Raw genomic sequence first — 13,619 nt, 5'->3', positions numbered from 1 at the left:
AAGAATTAAAGAATCTACGACTTCAAGACGTATTGAGCGCCACATGGATTAAGAAAGGCATTCCAAGAAAAACGACATCTATATGTGGTAAATGGAAACTTTTTTTTTTGGTATCTTAAGTAATGTAGCATAGGGCACCAAGTCGATAATTATTGCTCCGATCCGTTCTTTAATAACTTCTTGTTATCCTCCAATTCCCTTGGAAACCCTTTGCCCTTTAAGCTTTGCAAACATTCTCTCAATCAACACCTCCCACAGACGACTTGCTTAAAAACTCATTTTCTAAATGGCAACTGCCATTATCCTTCACTAACCAAATTGCTGAAACAGAAGGAAATGGAGGAGACGCAAGCAACAGAGTCTACAGCCCCATGATGACAGACAAAAAACATTCTGATGGTGTTGACTTGTCCAGTGATCATTGTTGCAATTGCCAGGGCAATAACTTTGATAAATGACTTCAATATTTCAAAACACTACCAACTTCATTTATCTCTCCCCCCTTCGCAAAAAGAGATGATGGGGCAAATGGAGACGATGGGAGTTGTTTTTTCTTTAATGTCGGACAATTGAAGCCATTTGACTTTTTCACACCTTGATTGGTGGCTGCAGGAATGCTCCGAATGGAAAGCTGTCGGCACAAAGGGACAAACGCACTGATGGCAAATCAATATTTCATGAAAGTGTGACGCACACATCCACTGAGGAAAATGGGAAAAAGGATACGAGGCAGGAAAGGAATAGAGAGGGTTCTTACAAGAAAGGTCTTCTTCCGGAGGTCTTCTATAGACAGAAGACCTTCCAAAGGTCTTCTATAGACAGAAGACCTTCCAAAGGTCTTCTATGAACAGAAGATTTTTTGAAGGTCTTATATGGCCAGTAGAATTTTTGGAGGTCTTCTATATACAGAAGACCTTCCAAAGGTCTTCTATGAACAGAAGACTTTTTGAAGGTCTTATATAAGTTTGGAGTAGAACGTTTGGAGGTCTTCTATAACCAGAAGGTCTTTTGAAGGTCTTCTATGCCCAGAATACCTTTTGAAGCTCTTCTTAAGACAGAAGACCTTTTGAAGGTCTCCTTAAGACAGAAGGCCTTAAGGTCTTCTATGAACAGAAGGACTTTTAAAGGTCTTCTATGACCAGAAGACCTTTTGAATGTCTTTTATGACCAGAAGACCTTTTAAAGGTCTTCTATAGACAGAAGACCTTTTGAAGGTCTCCTTAAGACAGAAGGCCTTTTAAAAGTCTTCTATGACCAGAAGGCCTTTTGAAGGTCTTCTATGACCAGAAGACCTTTTAAAGGTTTTCTATGACCAGAAGATCTTTTAAAGTCTTCTATGACCAGAAGACCTCTTGAAGGTCTTCTATGACAGAAGACCTTTTGAAGGTCTTCTATGACCAGGAGACCTTTCGAAGGCCTTCTGTGACCAGAAGATCTTTTGTAGGTCTTCTATGACCAGAAGAAATTTTGAAGGTCTTCTATGACCAAAAGACCTTTTGAAGGTCTTCTATGAAAGAAGACCTTTTAAAGGTCTTCTATGACCAGAAAACCTTTTAAAGGGCTTTTATGACCAGATCAAGAGATCTTTTAAAGGTTTTCTATGACCAGAAGACCCTTTGAAGGTCTTCTATGACCAGAAGACCTTTTGAAGGACTTCCATGACCAGAAGGCCTTTTGAAGGTCTTGAAGGTCTTCTATGACCAGAAAACCTTTTGAAGGTCTTCTATGACCAGAAGACCTTTTGAAGGTTTTCTATGACCAGAAGACCTTTTGAAGGTCTCTATGACCAGAAGGTCTTTTGAAGATCTTCTATGACCAGAAGTCCCTTTGAAGGTCTTTTATGACCAGAAGGCCTCTTGAAGGTCTTCTATAACTAGAAGACCTCTTGAATGTCTTCTATGACCAGAAGACCTTTTGAAGAATTTATATGAACGGATGACCTTTTGTGGGTTTTCTATAGACAAAGACCAGAAGACGTTTTTAAGGTCTTCTATAGACAGAAGACCTTTTGAAGGTCTTCTATGACCAGAAGACCTTTTGCAGGTCTTCTATGACCAGAAAACTTTTTAAAGGTCTTCTATGACCAGAAGACTTTTTGAAAGTATTCTCTGACGAGAAAACCTTTAGAAAGTCTTCTATGACCAGAAGACCTTTTGAAGGTCTTCCTGACCAGAAGACCTTTTTAAAGGTCTTCCATATCCAGAAGACCTTTTGATGGTCTTCTATGACCAGAAGATCCTTAGAATGTCTTCTATGACCAGAAGAGCTTTTGAAGGGTTCTATCGACTTCTATAGACAGAAGACCTTTTGAGGGTTCTATGGACAAAAGACCTTTTGAAGGTCTTCTTTGACCAGAAGACCTTTTAATGGTTTTCTGTTACCAAAAGACCTTTTGAAGGTCTTCTATGACCGGAAGATCTTTTGAAGGTCTTCTATGGCCAGAAGAAATTTTGAAGGTCTTCTATGTCCGGAAGACCTTCAAAAATTATTCTGTCTATAGAAGGCCTTTAAAATGTCTTCTGACCTTTTGAAGGTCTATAGAAGACCTTTTGAAGGTTTTCTGGAGAGAGAAGACCTTTTGAAAGTCTTCTATAGACAGAAAACCTTTTGAAATTGTTCTGAAAAATATTGTCTATAGAAGACCATCTATGGATGCGCTTTTGTCTATAGAAACCCATCTTTGGGAAGAGAAAGTTCTTTTTCGAAAATAAGACTTTCGAGGACCTGTTAAAGATTTTCTATAGACAGAAAACCTTCGAGTGGACTTCCAAGAACTTCTATAGATATAACACCTTCTACAATTTTTCTATAGACAGAAGACCTTTCAAGGGTCTTCTCTATACTGCAGTGAGCTGATGACCTTCTTAAAATCGATGATTTTCTAAAGACCTTCCATTGGTTTAGTCTTTTGTTTTGTGATTTTTCCTTCCTACTTCTGACTGTATTTCCCCTCACTTCCCTGGCCAGTGGCATAACCCCATAATATCATCATAGGCCAAAACATTATTGTCCTTCTACACTGATTTATGTCCTTAGATTAAGACGATAGCAAAACTATTACCGATTGGAGGGAGCGAGAAGACAAATCTCTGTGTTTGTTTTGTAGAGCGAAAGAAAAGTATTTCTATGGGTAAGGAGGGGTTGGGGGCATGGATAGATGTCCTGTGATTATCCTGCTATGTTTTTGGGGGCAATTGATAAATAAGTTTGTTAGTCAAAGTTTGCCTCGGCCATTTGGCGACAGTTTGTTGTTTTCTGACCTGGGTTATGGTTTTTAGCAAATTAAAGAAACTCCCTTTGCTGCAAACGATATGTCCTGACTTTGGACAATTAATCGATGACCATTATTTATGAATTTAATCGATGCGAATTTATATGGACGCATTCTCGTACATATGTATGTATTTAAATAGCATACAAATTGATATCTCAATATCCATTTGTTTAATTGGATATGACCAGTAAGAAAAAGGAAAGGTGTTTTGGGGGGTCAAGAAAGTTAATAGATTGGGCACTAAAAATAAAAGAAAGGACTTTTGGAAGGTCAAAGATTCTCTTTAAATTGTTTATTCTTAAAAACTCCAAGTTTGGGGCTTTTCTGAGGGCTCATTTGATTCTAGGAAAATTATTCTTCAGGAATCCAAGAATCTTTTGTTCCTCGAAAAAATTTTCCTGAAAATCCACGTTTCTTGGTCGGAAAATATTTTTAAAAAATTCACAGCTCAGATGGTCTTAAGTATATGATCCTTCAAAAATACTTGTGACTCCGTTGTTCCTTGAAAACTTATTCCTGAAAAAATCCACGTTACATTGTCAGTTGGTCCTTTGAAAAAAATTGTAAAAAATCCTTGAAAAAATTATCTCAAATTCTCCACATTTATTAACCTGTTAGTCCTTGGAAAAATAATTTTAAAAAATACAAGATTGAGGGACCGTAGCTCCTAGAAAAGGAGCTTGGTCTATAGGAAATTGATTCTTTTAAAATCCATGTTTGTGACTCTGTTCTTCCTCGAAAACCTATTCTTGAAAAATCCAAGTTTCTTTGCGGGAAAATATTCTTAAAAAAATTAACGGCTCAGTTGGTCTTAGGAAAATGATTCTTGAAAAACTCAATTTTTCTGACTCTGTTGTTCCTCGAAAACCTATTCCTGAAAAATCCACGTTACTTGCTCAGTCGGTCCTTTAAAAAATGTTCTTAAGAATACATGTTTAGGGCTCAGATACTCCTTGGAAAATTATTCTTAGAAAAGCTAGTATGTGCTCTGTTGGTCCTTGAAAAAATATTCTCAAAATCTCCACTTTTATCAACCGGTTAGTCCTTGGAAAAATAAGTTTAAAAGATTAAAGTTTGAGGCCCCATAGGTCCTGGAAAAGGTACTCTTAAAAAAATCTAGAAAAATGATTTTTCAAAAATCCATGTTTGTGACTCTGTTGTTCCTCGAAAACCTATTTCAGAAAAATCTACGATTCTTCGTCAGTTGATACTTTAAAAAATATCCTAAAAAATTCATGTCTAGAGCCCAGTTGGTCCATGAAAATATATGCGCTCTGTTGGTCCTTGAAAAAAAAATATTCTCAAAATCTCCACTTTTATCAACCGGTTAGTCCTTGGAAAAATAAGTTTGAAAGACCAAAGTTTGAGGCCCCATAGGTCCTGGAAAAGGTACTCTTAAAAAAATCTAGAAAAATGATTTTTCAAAAATCCATGTTTGTGACTCTGTTGTTCCTCGAAAACCTATTTCAGAAAAATCCACGATTCTTTGTCAGTTGGTCCTTTGAAAAATATTCCAAAAATATTCAGGTTTAGGGCCCAGTTGGTCCATGAAAAATTATTGTTAAAAATCTAGTATGTGACTCTGTCCTTCCTTAAAAAACTATTCTCAAAATCTCCACTTTTATTAACCTGTTAGTCCTTGGAAAAACAATTTTAAAAAATCCAAAGTTGAGGTCCCATAGATCCGGGAAACGGTTCTCTTAAAATAATTTAAGTTTACTGGACCGTTGGATATTGGAAAAATATTCTCAAAAACTCAAATTTTACGGCTCGGTTAGCCCTAATAAAATTTGATTAACCACCCACAGTTGGTAATTGAAGCAAAAAAACAACTAAGTTCGATCGCACCGAACTTTTTATACCATCAACCATTTGGCAGAAACTTGAAAAATTAAAAAAAAATCCTCCGAAAAATACCCTTCAAATTAAACCGTACAAAGACGTGGACCTGCATAGACAGCCGTCATAGGATGTAGTAACCATTACGAACTTTAAATACAAAAACTGAACACTGTTGCTAAAATCATCAAAATACCGAATATCGGGAGGTATAGCTATATGTTGACTATAAGAAGACGTGGTCCTGCATAGAAATTTTCAGTCGTAGATTGAAGTAGCTATTACGAACTTCAAATATGAAATTCGAAACAATTCCGGTAAATAATGTCGCTAAAATCATATAAATACCGAATATCGGGAGGTATAGTTGTATGAGGTCGTGGCCCTGCATAGAAATTTTCCGTCGTAGATTCAAGTACTTATTACGAACTTCAAATATGAAATTCGGAACAATTCCGGTGAATAACGTCGCTAAAATCATAAAAATACCGAATATCGACCTATATGGACAATACTCTTCCATGGTGTAAAGTACTAAGGAAGAACTCCTTTTTTGGCTTTTCAGTCAATTCCGTTCAAGAGTGTGGCTAAAATCATCAAAATAGCGAATATCGTGAGGTACAGTTATATGGGGGCTATACGATATCGTGGACCGGTATAGCCCATCTTCGAACTTGACCTGAAGGCAGACAAAAGATAACTCTATAAAAAATTTTAGCTTCTTATCACATGCCGTATGGACTCTAGAGTGATTACAACAGACAGACAGGCAGATGGACGGAAGGAAGGACAGGGTTAAACTGTCTTAGTCCTAGAATTTTACGCTGATTAAGAAAATTGTTGGGTCTAAAATTAAAGCTTGGGGATATGTTAGTACTTGGAAAGATATTTTTTTCAAGGACTAATAGAAACAGATAAATGCAGATCCTTGAAAAAAATATCTTTCCAAGTACCAACATATCCCCAAGCTTTGATTTATTTTCCAGGACCTATAGAACCTCAAACATAGATTTTTTAAGAATATTTCTGCAAATATCAACAGAGACCCAATAATTGAAAATCATCTCTATTTTATTCCTTCTAAGCCGTCATAACCTATTCCCAATACCCAACCGTTTTTAATTCAATTAAACCCAATAAAGTGAGGTTAGATATTATTTAACCACAAACAATCACTTACCACCACAACCACCAATCCCGCCAGCATTCAAAGGTTAAATGAGCATTTTTGACGTTAACAAATATTTATTTTGACAGAAGTAAATATCAAATAATCCTTTTTCCCGAGTTTACAGTTACAAAATGAAGCTCTCTATTCAAATAGACGAACTGAGGTAAACACCATTATGTGTAGAACTTGGTATCGCTGGTTGGAATAGGGGAAAGGAAGAGAAAGGGGGGGGGGGGTGAGTTAAGCCAGAGAATGAAAGAATTATCCTTTTGTGCAGAGGTTGGCAGAAAAAAAGGGTTAAAGGTAATGTTTCAATATTTGTGTAAGGCCAATTAAAATGGAAAACGTTTAGCTATTCAGCTAAAAATGCTAAGCGTTTTTAAAGTTAAGTAGTGTAAATAGCAGTGGAGGAATGTTGGCAGGTTTGTACGGGCTTTAGAAATGGCAATTGTGGCCAGGAAGTTTCAAATATCCAGATTTTTTTTAAGATTTCAAAACTCTTCAATTTATTTGAATTTAAACATTTAATGACACCAATTGAATCTGCTACCAACCTTGCCAAGAAGCTGTGGCTTTGTTTAACAGAAAATTCTCAATAACCGTGACGATTATGGAAATCCATCCTTTGCCCGCACTGCACAGAGAAGCCAAGATGAATAAATCACGCTGCCACAAAACAGTGATTATATTCAAATCCTTATTTACCCATCCGCCATATAGCGTTTTGCAATCAAAATCAAATCGATTCGGATTACATTTGTCATCATCGTTGTTCTAACATTTGTTGTCAACAAACACAAACACAGCTACACGAATTCATTTGAGGGGTAAATATTTACCCAAAGTATCGCCTGCGTCTTCAATACCCTTACAATGGAATGGATTCTCTCAATCAGCCAGCCATCCATCTTCTCATCAATCTCCCGCCAAGCCATCCATATCCATGTTGGTTGTCAACTGATTTCAATTGTTGTGGATTATTATGATTTAAATCAATTGCGAATCAATCAAATGCTCATTTAGTGCTTCCCGCATCCTGTAATCAGGATACACGCATCGCATTCCTTGCATGTGTTTTGAGGTAAATGGGAAGTGGGAGGAATGGATGCGACGCAATCAAATGTTTCTAGTCATGGCATGATTTGTCACATTCGTGGATTTTTCTTAGGTATTTTTCCGAGCACCAGTAGAGCCTCACACCTGGGTTACTTAAGAGCTTATAACTCAACAAACGTGGATCTTTGTTAATAAAGGACCTTGAGACCCTTGCAAAAGTATGGAAGACTAAACAGCCTATAAACGTGCAAAGTTTAATTAGGTTTTTAAGGATCAGCATATCCTTCAATTATTATTTTAGGGATCGGCATGTCCTTGAAAGATTTTCGAAGACTTCCAAGTCTACCAACACGCATTTTAGGGAATATAAATATTGCAAGCACTTATACATATGAGGCCTCAACTTTGGATTTGTTAAAAAGTATGGTCGTATTCGCAAAGTGTCTTGTTGAGAAGTATGGTCGTATCGCAAAGTGTCTTGTTGAAAAGTATGGTCGTATTGCAAAGTGTCTTGTTAAAAAGTATGGTCGTATCGCAAAGTGTCTTGTTAAAAAGCAAGGCCGTATCCCAAAGTTTCTTGTAGAGAAGTAAGGTCGTATCGCAAAGTGTCTTGTTAAAAAGTATGGTCGTATTCGCAAAGTGTCTTGTTGAGAAGTATGGTCGTATTCGCAAAGTGTCTTGTTAAAAAGTATGGTCGTATTCGCAAAGTGTCTTGTTGAAAAGTATGGTCGTATCGCAAAGTGTCTTGTTAAAAAGTATGGTCGTTTCGCAATGTGTCTTTTTTTCAATTTTTTTAAAAAAGTTCCTCGTTTTTCCTCCCAAAAAATGTCCTTAATCTTTAAATTTCCACTATTGGCCCTAGAAACGATATTCTGAAGTCCTTGAACATCAAGAAAAAAATATTATTTGGTCCCTTAAAATATATTCTAAGTTCATAGAAAAAAAGTATCGTATGGAGCTTGCAATATTTATATTCATTAAAATCCACGAACCAATAGTGGAAATTCAAAGATTAAGACAAATTTTTGGGAGGAGAAATGTTTTTTATTGTTTTTCAAGTATTTGGGAACACATTTTTGAAGACCCAACATAAGGTTTTCTAATTATATTTTTCAAGGACTAAAAATAATTTTTGTTAAATATTTTTCAAAAACCAAAGAAGGTTTTTTGACATCAAAACTTGGATTTCTTTCAAAACCTTGACTGTTTTACAATATTTATTTCCTGAGGCAAAGTTTTATTTTAGGGAAAATTTCAAGGACCAAACGTGAACTGTTTAAGAATACTTTTCATGGATCATTGGCCATTTTGACATTTTATTTTCAAGGACCTCACTGGGCTGCTTTTTCAAGGACCAAATTATAATTCATGGTGAGATGAAAAAACTGCAATCAACTTCAGACTGCTGTCATTTCTAAGCCACTCGTCCGACAGCTGTTAAAATTATTCCAGTGACAGCTCATTATATAGTTTAAAAGCGTACAAAAGCATTTTGGTGAGAATTTTCCGGGAAGAAAAGTTATTCGTGATGGAATTCAAGCGTGATAGTGTGACTTCTTTATATTTGACTGGAAAACCACAAGTGGCTATCGTTAGAGCACTCCAACAAAAATGGCTGGACGAAATGGGTTGAACCATCTCCAAAAGAATCTGGCCCACACTCTCAGAGAAGAGAACAAAGTCGTTACTGTCATTGTCGAAACCTGATCTAAAGCTTGTAGTGGGTATCATCCCAGGTCACTACACGGTGAGGGCAATGACCTCGAAATGGGATATCGACGACATTGACTAGGACTGTAGGATCTGTCAAGATGAAAAAGAACTTGAGACAGTCGAACACTTGCTCTGCCACTACCCAGCACTCATTAATGTGAGGTGAACCAGTGTCATATGATCTGTCTTCGTTTTCAAACACTGACCCTATAGTAATTCTTCAATTAGCCAGAAGATTCAAGTGGCTAAAGACGACACGGCAAATTCCTTAGCCGTAGATCACACTCTATATCTTCTATCTTCACCCCCTTCTATCAACCATTTATTCCTTTTTTTCTTACTTTTCTTCTAGGATGAACACAATGGACCTATAGGTCTCCGCGGTTACCAAATGGTAACTGCGCGTCCTTTGACCTAACCTAGAGTACTCCTGCATTTAATTGTGAATAAATCTTTTGTGTCTCGTACCATTCCTCGTTACCGCGATAATGGTAACGTAGCCCGACGTCAAGGAAGTAAACGGAAGTAAATAGCAACATCAGCAGAAATGGTTCGAAATGTAAAGAAACGACTTGATCGAAGCCTGCGTCACAGTGGCAGAAATTCCACAAAAGTGCAAGAACATACACCGCAACAGAAAGAAAATAGAATCAAAAGAGCTAAAGAGTTGCTTCGCTTGGCCGAAAGTCTTGAACTGTCGAATTTGGGTTTCTCCGATGAGAAAACATTCGTTGTCCAACAGTTTGTAAACAAATGAAATTATCGTGTCTACTTGCCAAAGAGGTCAGCTGAAAATGAGCACCTTCGCCGAATGCCGAATATTACATCGAAAATATTCTGGAGGGTGCATTGAAGTCTTGGGCACGCAAACATTTTGACCGCATACCTTGGACATTCCAACAGGACTCAGCACCATCGCACTCAGCACGGGCCACCCAAGAATGGTTACAAAATGAGATTCCTCGCTTCATTTCGAGCGCACAATGGCCACCAAAATCTCCGGGAACCAATCGGATGGACTATTGTTGGTTGGAAATCAAGGTTGGCACTAAAAAATACCAAAGTGTCGATCACCACAAGCAAGCGCTTCGCCGGGAATGGGCTGAAATACCGCAGAGCAACATTCGGCCAGTGCGTGACGGTTTCATAGTCCGTTATTCGGGCCTTATTCCTGGCAAAGGTGACCAATTCGAACAAATCTAAACTTATTCCAACATTTGATGCTATTTCCGACATTTTTTTGCTTCCTTTCTATAAAATTTAAAAATTATGGCGTTTGACTTTGTTGCAGTTTTCTTAGCTCACCCTGTAAATGGGAAATCTCTCAAAATTAGTGAATATGTAGAATACTATTTACAGGACTCGTATTGATCAAAGAACTTCCAGAGACGTCGTATTGAAAAGTCTGTCTTTAAATATACGTCTTAATAATGTTTTTTTTATAGACGGCAGACCTTTCAGTGGTTCCTTAGATAGAACCGAAATATGCTTTTTATAGAAGCCCCCCTATAACCCTACTTTTGTCAGAGAGATCATTGAGTACATATTTTTTAGTGGTATATTCTAGAACTAAGAACAATGTTCTGTGGGGAGAAGGAGTAGGAACTTTCAGAGTCGACGACAGATTTATCGATGGAATTATTAAGAAAGGTTCTTTTTTTAAGCTACTCTATAAAATAGCTTCCTTTCTTAGATACTATGAACTAAAGACCTTTCCGATGAGTTTTAAGAGATACCGAATGCCTATAAGAAGGTTTTTTTTTGCGAAAGAACATTTCTAAGTGGTCTTCTGTCCATAGAAGAGTGGTGCAAGTTACCAATCAGTTGATCCTGAATATTTAAATCTTAAAACTACACATTGTATAAATGGTTCTTAATTTTAAAGTTCATAATATACCCCTTAGCACATCTCCCACCTCCTCTCACATACACATTCACTCACTGGGGAATGAGGGCAAATATGGCAAAATGTCCTCTCATAAATCGTGGTTTATCACAAACAATTTGTTATAAATCACACAGCCATTGCGACAAGGAAGAAGGATAATAATGACAGCAACAATGAGAACAACAACAGCACCAACTGGCAGAGAGACCACAAATCGATTTTTTATTCTGTCTTGAGTTCATCATGGCATAATCATCATCATCACCATTGTCGACAGCGACAACAACAACATCAACGAGAACTATGAGAGGGGCCACAAGGGTCATGATGGGCATGGCATGAGTTTGACATCCATCCCAGAATGACAAGACTGCTCGGTAAATACTCTCCACAAAAACAAATGAAAAAAAGAGATCCGTGTGATTTGTGACAGAGTGACTAGAACATGATGTGAACAAGTTGTAGTGATTGACGCATCCTTGCACATCCTTGTGCCGCCGGAGGAGTGAGCGAGTGTGTGTGTTTCTGTGTGCAATATTCTGGGATCTACCATGAGTAGTGTTGCTTTATTGTTTTTTTGCCACTTCCATGTGTAATCCTGCGGATTTTTTGTTGTTGTGATGCGGCATTCCTGCTGGTTTTGTGCCGAGTGATGAATGACTCGACTGAAGAGCAAAGACAACACAATATTGTGTGCTAAACATCTTGTCTAGTTCAACAAGAGTCTTCCTTTATTTTTTTTTAAATCATTTGGAATATATTATTTTTATTCGCATTTATTTCTACCCATTTTAGGGCTCTTTGTAATGCGACATTTTGAAAATAATTTCACATTGAGTGGTCTGATGGAGAACATCAAAAGATATGATTTAAATAAGGGAGTATAATAAATAAGGAGACATAATACAGATATCAACAGGCCTCAGGGGACCTGTTTTAACAATTAGATTTTATTATTTTTTAAAAAATTCACGTTTGGAAGGTCTTTGAAAAAAATATTTTTAAACAATAAACGTTTAATAGGCCCTTGAAAAATAATTTAAAAAAAATCCACGTTTTATAGGTCCTTGAAAAATTATTTAAAAAAAAATCTACGTTTTATAAGTCCTTGAAAAAATTCTTTTTAAAAAATCCACGTTTTATAGGTCCTTGAAAAATTATTTTAAAAAAATCTACGTTTTATAGGTCCTTGAAAAAATTCTTTTTAAAAAATCCACTTTTTATAGGTCTTTAAAAAATATTTTTAAAAAATCCACTTTTTATAGGTTTCTAAAAAAAATATTTTAAAAAAATCCACTTTTTATAGGTCTTTGAAAAATTTCTTTTAAAAAAATCCACTTTTTATAGGTCCTTGAAAAAAAAAATATTTTTAAAAAATCTCCATTTTATAGATCCTTGAAAAAATTAGTTTTTAAAAAATCCAAATTTTATAGATCCTTGAAAAAACTAGTTTTTAAAAATCCACGTTTAATAGGTCCTTGAAAAAATCAGTTTTTAAAAAATCCACGTTTAATAGGTCCTTGAAAAAATCAGTTTTTAAAAAATCCACGTTTTATGGGTCCTTGAAAAAATTATTTTTAAAAAATCCATGTTTTATGAGTATTTGATAAAATTATTTTTAAAAAATCCACGTTTTATGGGTCCTTGAAAGAATTATTTTTAAAAAATCCATGTTTTATGAGTATTTGAAAAAATTATTTTTAAAAAATCCACGTTTTATGGGTCCTTGAAAAAATTATTTTTAAAAAATCCATGTTTTATGGATCCTTAAAAAAATATTTTTAAAAAATCCAAGTTTTATAGATCCTTAAAAAAAATTTTTTTAAAAAATCCACGTTTTATAGATCCTTAAAAAAATATTTTTAAAAAATCCACGTTTTATAGATACTTAAAAAAATATTTTTAAAAAATCCACGTTTTATAGATCCTTAAAAAAATATTTTTAAAAAATCCACGTTTGATGGGTCTTTGAAAAAAATTATTTTTAAAAAATCTACGTTTTGTAGGTTCTTAAAAAAAATTATTTTAAAAAAATCCACGTTTTATAGGTCCTTGAAAAAATAATTTAAAAAAAATCCACGTTTTATAGGTCCTTGAAAAAATTATTTTTAATAAATCAACGTTTTATAGGTCCTTGAAAAAATTATTTTAAAAAAATCCACGTTTTATAGGTCCTTGAAAAAATAATTAAAAAAAAAAATCCACGTTTTAGAGGTCCTTGAAAAAATTATTTTTAATAAATCAACGTTTTATAGGTCCTTGAAAAAATTATTTTTAATAAATCAACGTTTTATAGGTCCTTGAAAAAATTATTTTAAAAAAATCCACGTTTTATAGGTCCTTGAAAAAATAATTTTTAAAAAATCCACATTTTAGAGGTCCTTGAAAAAATTATTTTTAAAAATCCACGTTTTATAGGTCCTTGAAAAAATTATTTTTAATAAATCAACGTTTTATAGGTCCTTGAAAAAATTATTTTTAAAAAATGCACGTTTTATAGGTCCTTGAAAAAATAATTTTTAAAAAATCCACATTTTAGAGGTCCTTGAAAAAATAATTTTTAAAAATCCACGCTTTATAGGTCCTTGAAAAAATTATTTTTAAAAAATCCACGTTTTATAGGTCCTTGAAAAAATTATTTTTAAAAAATCCACGTTTTATAGGTCCTTGAAAAAATT

This window comes from Musca domestica, unplaced genomic scaffold (assembly GCF_030504385.1).
Source record: "Musca domestica strain aabys unplaced genomic scaffold, Musca_domestica.polishedcontigs.V.1.1 32, whole genome shotgun sequence".
Classification (NCBI taxonomy): Eukaryota; Metazoa; Arthropoda; class Insecta; order Diptera; family Muscidae; genus Musca; species Musca domestica.
The sequence above is the reverse complement of the archived record's forward strand: the minus strand, read 5'-3'. Positions refer to the sequence as shown.